This window comes from Macrotis lagotis, chromosome 1, assembly GCF_037893015.1.
Source record: "Macrotis lagotis isolate mMagLag1 chromosome 1, bilby.v1.9.chrom.fasta, whole genome shotgun sequence".
NCBI classification, from domain to species: Eukaryota; Metazoa; Chordata; class Mammalia; order Peramelemorphia; family Peramelidae; genus Macrotis; species Macrotis lagotis.
The window spans coordinates 860,534,589-860,543,898 of record NC_133658.1 but is presented as its reverse complement, the minus strand read 5'-3'; the positions used below and the strand labels follow the sequence as shown (position 1 = coordinate 860,543,898).

The following is a 9,310-nucleotide window of genomic DNA, read 5'->3' as shown; positions in this document are numbered from 1 at the left end:
TGATCTTTTTTTTTGCTTCTTATAAAATACAGAATGTGCTAAGGACTCAGAGAACCCAAGAACAAAAACAAAAAATAAATGAAGTTCTCATAAACAACCCTTGCAATTTTCTTCTCTCTGATAAATCCTAGTTTTCCATCACAATCCTAAAATACTTCTAAATTGGTGTACTCTAAGAAGGGAACTGAACTAAAAGTTGTTAAAAGTGTATTACCTTAATATACCTGTGAAATAAATGTCTACAACAAAATCCTACACAATGTTTTCAAGATTGAAAGGGCCACTCAGTGAGCTAGACAATCCCTCCAGAATGCAAACATATTTTGGCTGCTATATAGGCAAGTACTTTTTTTCCAGACTCATACCATCTGGAATAACTCACAGAAATAGGGGAGAACAAAAAGCGATTCATCTTCTACTACTCCATTTCACAAGGTTAGTCTTTTGGTGCACCTCCAGCTTTGGAGATCATGTAAGAAGATAATTCTCTTTCCATCTAAAGTTTGCATTGTTTCAGAGCTTCCCTCCTCTCTCTAGATTATAGTTATCTAAACTCTTGAATTGTGGATAGTTTTGTAGCAAGCCCCAAGGTTTGTTCTATCCAGGAAATCTCTCTTCTTTGTCTATAAGACTATATTCTGCTGTCAGACTGCCCATCTAAGTAGAAGAAAAGGGGTTCAAGAATGGTATTATCTATGAAGGATATTGTCTCCTTTCTGGCTATGTGGGTAAACATATTAAATGTCCTGTGTTTCTCTAGCATATTTCTCCATTGTTTAGGCAGGGGCTATCTCTCACACTGAGAAAATCTATTCACAGGCATATAACCTACACAGAGAAAGAAAAAAGAAAGGGGGAAATGGCCCCAGATTTTCAGTTGAGAATTATTTCCATCAGACAGATTTAAGGAGATTTTAAGAGTTCAGTGAGAATAGCTCTAATTGCTAGGAAGTGTTGGTTCCTTTAACATAAGATCAGGTTGAACAAGCCTCATCCTTCTTTCATGGAACAACCAAAGTTTAATGATGACTAATCACATTCCCAGTAAGTCTTCTCTTTCCTGGGCTAACCATCATTTAGGACAGCTGTGTGGTATCATGTGCATAGAGTATGGTACCTGAGGTCAGGAAAACACGTCTTCCTGGGCTCAAATCTGACTTTAGTCGCTTTCTAGCTATGTGACCCTAGGTAGGTTACTTAACACTCTTTACTTCAGTTTCCTTATCTGTAAAATGAGCTGGCGAAGGAAATGGCAAACTACTTTAGGATCTTTGCAAAAAAGAGTTAGACAAAAAAAAATGACTGAACAACAACTGTTTCATTTCCTTTAGCCATTCTTCATATGGCATGAAGCCCAGTCCCTTCACCATGCTGGTTACTTTTTCTAATCACTCTCAAGCTTACACACAGGCTTTGAAAAAATGGTGACACTGAAGGAAAATCCTTATTACAGATATGGTCTGACCTGATCACAAACATGATACAGCAGAATGAAGGCCTCCCTTTTCTCAGAACTTATGACTTTCTTAAGGTCTGTGGATCATTAATATAAAGAAAGCATATGTCTTTAATAGAGATTAAGATTACATGACCTCTAATGTTTCATCCTGCTCAAAATCTACAAGTCTATGAGGTCCTGGTCTGGTATCTATTGACCCTGAAACATCTGGCTTTCCTCAGCACCATATTGTTTACTCTCCTTGGTCGTGGCTTGAGTCATGATGCTTTCTTCTGGAGTGTTCTCCAGCAAGCTCTATTAATTGCCTCTAATCTCCAACACCCTTTGCCCTTACTCCCTGCCCTTACATTATGCATGAGTCTATTTTCTTCTAGGCCTCTGCTGCTCCTTAATCATCATCTAATTCCTCTCACTGATGGCAAGGATTGCAGCTGTCTCCCTTCCCTGCCAGTGGTTTGCTGCTGCTGCTGCTGCTGCTGCTGCTGCTGCTCCCAGATCTGTCCCTAGCCTTGACATTTTCCCTTCTTGGTCTCCAAGGATCATTATTTATCGATTATGGTGGTATGAGCTGTAAAGTCAGGATAGTGTGTGTATCTGGGGATGAACAGTTTGAGAAGACCCAGTGGCATCCAAAGATTTGGGGGGAAAATATTTTTAAAGGAAAGAAAAAAAATCACAAACATCAGGGAGAATTAATCCACTGCTCAGACATGAAAGAAATATGTTCAATTATTTTTTACTGCATTTCATTTGAATGTACATGCCGTACTTAGCCGCCTGTGAGATCCTGGAATGCCCAGAGAGAAAGCACAATGAAAGACAAGGACGAATAAAACCTCCAGAAAAGTTCCTGAAATTGGAATCATTTAGAGAGAAATAAAAACTGGGCTGAAGACCAAAGAGGCAGCTCAGGGCTGGGGTCCTCTCGGGGCAGCCGCCTCCATGTCTGGGCTGCAGTTAACAAGCTATGCCAACCCTCTACTGAGCTGCTCAGCTGCACTAGTGAAGGAACCGCTGAAACAAAGCTTGCCCAGCCATGGGGATTGAGTCACTAATTCAGGTTCATTCTGCTCCATTTGGATACCCTCCCTGTCTGCACACTGCATGTACTGCCCCATCTTTGTTTTGTTTTTTAATCCACTTCTATAAATTCATTCATGTGTCAGAAACTCTACAAATCTATTCTGATCCCCAATTTTAAATGAAAGTTTTAGAAAATGACCTGAAGCATTGTCTCACTCTTTCTTATCCCACTGTCTTCAAAGCTTGGCCATGGTAGGCACTCAACTGATTTTTTTTTTTTTGGTTAGTCTAATGACTTGGTCAAGTGATTTTACAACAGCTGCCAAGCATTCCAACATTACTACAGACAGTGCAATTACAATGGGCTAGGCCCATTGCTAGAATGCCAGAAGCATGTTTGCCAAAAAAAAGACTATTTTCTGGAGAACTCACACAGGGCAAGCACTCACAAGGGGATCAGAAGAAATGATACCTGAAGGTCTCTCTTAGGAACTTTATGGCATACCTTCATCAATGACGGGATTGCACTCTATGAGGAAGGAAGAATCGAAGCAACTTAGAGGAAATGTGACATACATAGGTTTAGAGTAAGCACCCCAGGTGTTTACAGTTGTAGTTTCATAGATAACCTGATCTTGCTTAATCTGGGGTGGGTTGAACAAGGGAAAGAATATACCAGGCCATGTGGCCAATACCAGAACTCTCCAAACATCACAATATGACTAAGCAAAGACTCTCAAAAGGACTCAGAAGATTAAAAAGTAGAAAACAAAACAGGGCAGGTTTGGAACAAGGTGTAGAAATACCCCCTTCTCCCATTTCTCTCTGGTACTGGCTTTACTAGAGCCCCTCTGTTGGGATGTTAAGGCAACAGAGAGAGCAGTGGAAGGTTATGTCCACACTTGCTCAGTCCAACCTGTGGTAGATCCCTCTGAGCTCGTATTGGTCTCATCAGCCATAGTCGAACACACTGTAATTTGCGTCAAACATAGTGATGTCTTTTTGATTTTTGTTAAGAAAGGACAAGAATCAACCAACTAGTCTACCAACAGTCTATACATGTCAAAGGCAAAATCTGAATTCAGTCTTTTTGTTTTTTTATCTTGAATGATATTTTATTTTTCAAATTACATGTTATGAAAGTTTTTTCAATATTCATCCACTTGCATTTTGTATAAGTTAGCAATTTTCTTCCACCCTGCTCTTGCTCCCTACCCTCAGTGGCAAACAATCTAGTGAGTATTGTACATTGTACACTTGTGTTTAACGTGTTTGCATATTAGTCATTTTCTGTGTGAGGAATTGGGACTAAGGGAAAAGAAAGAAAACCAAGGGATAGGAAGGAAAAACATAAGAGAATTTTTTTAAAAGTTCACATAGTGTTTATTCAGATTCTATGGGTTTATTTTTTTCATCTGGATATAGATGGCATTGTCCATACAGATCTCCCCAGGGTTGTTCTAGCTCTCTAAACTGATAAGAGGAGCTGCATCTATCAAAGTTGATCAGCTCACAATGTTGTTGTTGATGTAAACAATGTTCTCTTGTTGAACTCAGTTTTTGATGACTCAAAATCTGGTCCTCTATCCTTGATAACAATTTGAGGGCCCATGCCAAAGCAGAAACAGAGGTGAACAAGGCACAGTTTCTCCCACTATAAAATTTAACAAGTAAAGATAAAGTGCTTTTCTATATTCCATATTATTAGACAGAAAGTATAAATACAGAGACCCTGCACCAGGCATTGGGATTATAAAGACAAAAATGGGGAAAATAGCTTCTGACTTCAAGAAGTTTGTAATCTAATGGGGGAGGAGAAGGCAAACAACTATGTTTAAACAAGATTAAATAAGGATAAATTAGATATAATCTGAAAAGGAAGGCATTAAAATTAAAGAGAACTGGGAAAGGCTTCTTGCCAGTGATGAGACTGAGTTGAGACTTGAAAGAGGCCAAGGGATGCCAGGAAGTAGAGATGAGAGGATTCTTAATCCAGAGTCAAATTAATTCCTTTGCCAATGGGACCTAGCAGCACAGGTGAGGCTGGGGAGGAGAAATCTGGGAAGGGCCAAAGGACAAGTAAGACTCCTTGAATGGAGTGGATCAGACCAACACCAGGCAACCAAACTCAGAAGTGGCTGATTAGCTGTCCTAGGTATCTGTCTTCTTCTCACTTCTGAAGTCTGGGTCTCTAGCATAAAGGAAGCAAATTAGCCTGGCTCTAACCTGACTCTAAGATCAATTCAATTGAACAAATATGTATTAAATGCCTCCCCCATTGCAGGCACTGTTCCAGTCTCTTATGGCTACAAAGACAAAAATGAAACATCCCCTGCCCTCAAGAGGCTTACATTCTACAGAGAATTTATAAAGTATTCTAGACAGCTACATATAACGTGTAAATACATAAACATTTAGGTGCTAAATAGACTATAAATACAAATATCTATATATACCTCTCTGTGTATTGTTTCCCTCTCAGAGTTTAAGCTCCTCGAAAATAGAGAGGCATGGATAGAGCACCAGCCCTGGAGTCAGGAGTACCTGAGTTCAAATCCAGCCTCAGACACTTAATAATTACCTGGCTGTGTGTCCTTAGGCAAGCCACTTAACCCCATTGCCTTGCAAAAACCTAAAAAAAATTAGAGAGTCATTCATTATTGTTTTCAGAACCTAAAATAATTCTTGACCCAATGCAGATATCTCATGCATGCACAACACAACTCTACATGCATGAATACATGTATACACATGTTTACACATATACACACAAAAGCAGATTATCAAATGGGAAAGGATATATCAGGAAAAGCTTACTGAAGGAAATGGATTTAGATCGAACTGAAAAAATTAGGGGTTGTCTGAGACCAAGGTAAAGAAGGAGGGGCATTCTAGGGAGGGAGGACAGACAGTCTGAGTCAAAAGATGGAACACTGTGTACAAGTAACAGCATTTGGCAGTGACATCATGTACGTGAAGGAGAATAATGTGCAAGGAACCTGGAAAAGTTAACTGGAGCCAGATTGTGAAGGGTTTAAAAAATGAAATATGAGAGTCAAGAGAAAAGGAGAGAGACAAACAGACAGATAGAAAGGCACAGAAACATACGGAGAGACAGAGAAACAGAGAGGAGATACGAGAAAGAGAGAGATAACTACAAAGAACATAAACAGATTGGGAGACAGTGACAAAGACAGGGATAGAGATAGAGGCAGAGAGAAAGAAAGAGAGAGAGACAACTACAGAGAGAGAGAGAGAGAGAGAGAGAGAGAGAGAGAGAGAGAGAGAGAGAGAGAGAGGAGAGAGAGAGAGAGAGAAGAGGAGAGAGAGACAGAGAGGAAAAAACAGCTACAAAAGAAAGACAGAGAGTGATGGAGACAGGTCTAGAGATAGAGACAAACAGACAGAGACAGAAAGAGGTGATAGAGAGACAGAGACAGGGATATAGACAGAGCCAGAGAGAGACAGATAGAGAGACAAACAGAAAGAGAAAACTACAGAAAGAGGAGACAGAGAGTCGAAGAAAGAAAGATAGAGAGGGATGGAGACAAACAGAAAGAGATCTTCTTCCTTGTAGCCTTCCCTCTTGCTCTAGATCATAGATTCAAAGATGGGGAATTGAAAGAGACCTTACAGGTCCTTGAGTTCAACCTTCTTATTTTGCACATGAGTAAGCAGAGATAAACAGAGGTAAAGTGACTTGACCAGGATCACAAGGGTAGTAAGTGTCAGAGGCAGGATTAGAATCTAGGTCTCCCTGACCCAAAGTCCAGTGGTCTACCCACTGCACCAATATTCATACTCAAAGTCCTTTCTCCCATCACACTTTCTTTTGTATTACACTTTGTCTTGATCTTTTCTCTCATCACACTTTCCTTTGCATTATACTTCATCTCCATCTTTTCTCCCATCATTTATAATACTTTGTCTTGATCTTTTCTCTCATCACATTTTCCTTTATATTACACTTTGTCTCCATCTTTTCTCCCTTCATACTTTTCTTTCCATTACACTTTGTCTCCATCTTTTCTCCCTTCACACTTTCCTTTGTATTACACTTTGTCTCCATCTTTTCTCCCATCGTACTTTACTTTGTATTACTCTTTGTCTTGATCTTTTCTCCCATCACACTTTCCCTTGTATTACACTTTGCCTCTACACTTCACCTCAATCTTTTCTTCCATCACATTTTACTTTGTATTATACTTTTTTGCATGACAAAGTAGCTGAAGAGAGTACAAACACTTGTATATGCTATGCTCCGCTCAGCATATTGTCAGCCCCTAAGAGGCAGGAACTGTGCTGGGTTTTTGTCTTTGAGTCTCTAGAATCCAGAACAGATTCTTCAACAGAGGAAGCATCTAACCAATGTCTGTTGAATGACTATATGGTTGCATGAGAATGAATGAATGGATGAATGAATTGATCAAGGTCACTTCTGTCTGTGGAAAGCTGTTTCTCTTCTCAGGGCTAATATGTCTCTAATTCCATTAGATCCTAATTTCCTTGATGACAGGGGTTGCCTTGTTGCCTTTTTCCGTATTTCCTGTGTCAAGCACACAGTAGGAGCTTAATAAAGTTGTATTGTCTAACTACTCATCAAACTTTTAATTGTTTACCATGTTTCATTTAGTAGAGTGAGCCAGCCACTGAGTCAGGAAAATATGCTCTTGACCCACATTGGTCACAACTATCATGGGACCTGAACAAAACTCTTCACCTTAATAGGAAGCTCTCTAAGAAATTTAAGTTGCCTGCCAGTGGCCAATCTACCTTGGTGGATTTAGTTACACATTAAGAATTTTCCATACAGACAAAATTCTAGATACAACCCAGTCCTATGACCACCACTGGCCACAGAAATGTACAAGACTCTGCTAAATGTTGGACTTAAAAAGATGAGAAAGAAAAATGGCAGAGAAAGAGCACAGAAATAGGAACCAAAATGGAAATAACAAAAATGATTGAAAGACTCCCTGTCCTCCAAGAGGCATTCAGCCTCATATATTAATGTCAATATATTAATGTTATCATATAATTATTTATCATATTTTAGTCCATTAAAATGCTTTTTCATACATTATCTCATTTGATACTTACAACTATTATTCTCCTTTGACAGAAGAGTTCATCGAGGCTGAAAGACAGTAAGAGACACACACAGTTAGTCACAGTTTGTCTGAGGTCTTCTTGGCTCCAAGTTCAATGCCCTATCTACTAGCCAAAGCAAATACAAAGTAATTTCAGGGGTGGGAAGAGGGTGGAGAACACTAATAATTCCCTGTTCAGCCAACATTTATTAAGCTGTTTGCAAGGGCCATAGATTTTGTAAAGAGCCAAAGAGTTGCCTCCCATTCCCAATACATGTGTCTGAATGGTTATATGTGGTTTCACCCTGCCGATGTCCTCTGTGGGTGTTCATTGTTAATTAAATGGTTCATTGTTAATCGATTCATGCATTTTCTAGCTCCTCCTGGATAAATCAAATATTTCATGGTACCAAAGACCATGAATCCAAAGAGAACCATGTTCTCTGGAAAGGATGTTGAAAGCAGTAGTGAAACTGAACAAGGTCTCAATTCAGTAGAATCTAACTCCCAACTGGGAGAGAGGGAAGAGGAATAAAGAAGAAAGACAAAAACAGAGGCAGACAGACAGACAAAGATACACAGAGATTTAGAGAGGTAGAAAAAACAGAGAAAAAGAGAGGGAAGACAGAGGGAGAAACACAGAGAAAGAGGCAGGGAGAGAGAGAGAGAGAGAGAGAGAGAGAGAGAGAGAGAGAGAGAGAGAGAGAGAGAGAGAGAGAGAGAGAGAGAGAAAGGGAGATAAGGAGAGGGAAGGAGAGAAACACAGGATCACCTATCTATTGTTTAGCTGGAATTATTGTGAAATTCAATATAGAGAATATTGGAAGGAAGAATACATGAGGTACCCTTTTAGTCAAAGAAATCAAAAGATTATCTTAATATTCACATCCTCTAAGAGATCAGGGCTCTCATAAATTTAGAGGTTCCCTTCAGTGGCAAAGTTCATACCTAATCACCCAGAGTAACACCATACTGGAGGTATATAGCCTTCTTCAGTTTCTCCTATCATCTCTAGGACACTATACAGTACTCATGTTCTCTAGCTATCTTTCCTCATCCTCAGTACATGACCAGTCTGTCTTCTCTTCCCATCTTCCATTTCCTTGATGACATTTTCTGTTCATTTCTCATTGATTCACACCCACCCTGAATCTCTTCGTTGCCCTTTGAGTGATATTCATTTACTGTGACTGTTCTTATACCATCGTTATTCATATTATAGCTGAAATGATTAAAATAACAAATTGTAAACGACCCCAAAGGCTCTGAAGAGATGTATGGTGGGTGTGAGTAGGTGCTACAACATGTTAGAAATTGTGACTTGCACTCAAAAAGTTCCATAAAAGACACCATCACAGGTATGATCAGAAAAGGAAAACGACAGGTCAGAAACATAACAAGAATAAAAGATAACAGTCCCGTTTCCTGATTGCCTAAGATTAATACTCCTTCCTTTCTGTACAGTGAAAAGGGAACTCCTTAGGGCAGAGACTGATTTTGCTGCTTACATTTATCTCTATATTTCTAGGGTCAAGCAAAGTGACTGGTACATAGTCAAAATTTAATAAATATTTGTTGACCTTTTAAAAAAATTTTGAGGGACAGCTAGGTGGTGCAGTGGATAGCACATCGGCCCTAGAGTCAGGAGTACCTGAGTTCAAATCAGACCTCATACACTTAATAATTGCCTAGCTGCATGACCTTCGGCAAATCACTTAGCCCTATCACCTTGCAAAAT

At 39.5% G+C, this 9,310-nt stretch overlaps 1 long non-coding RNA gene across 1 annotated transcript; it reads right to left on the bottom strand.

The window, feature by feature from the left end:
- Positions 1–3,858: 3,858 nt before the first annotated feature.
- On the bottom strand, positions 3,859–7,622 carry LOC141490983 (uncharacterized). The gene is made up of 3 exons (XR_012469415.1): positions 7,583–7,622; positions 5,064–5,114; positions 3,859–4,136 (listed from the first exon to the last, which is right to left on the bottom strand). It is a non-coding gene; the product is annotated as an uncharacterized LOC141490983 (long non-coding RNA).
- Positions 7,623–9,310: the final 1,688 nt, after the last annotated feature.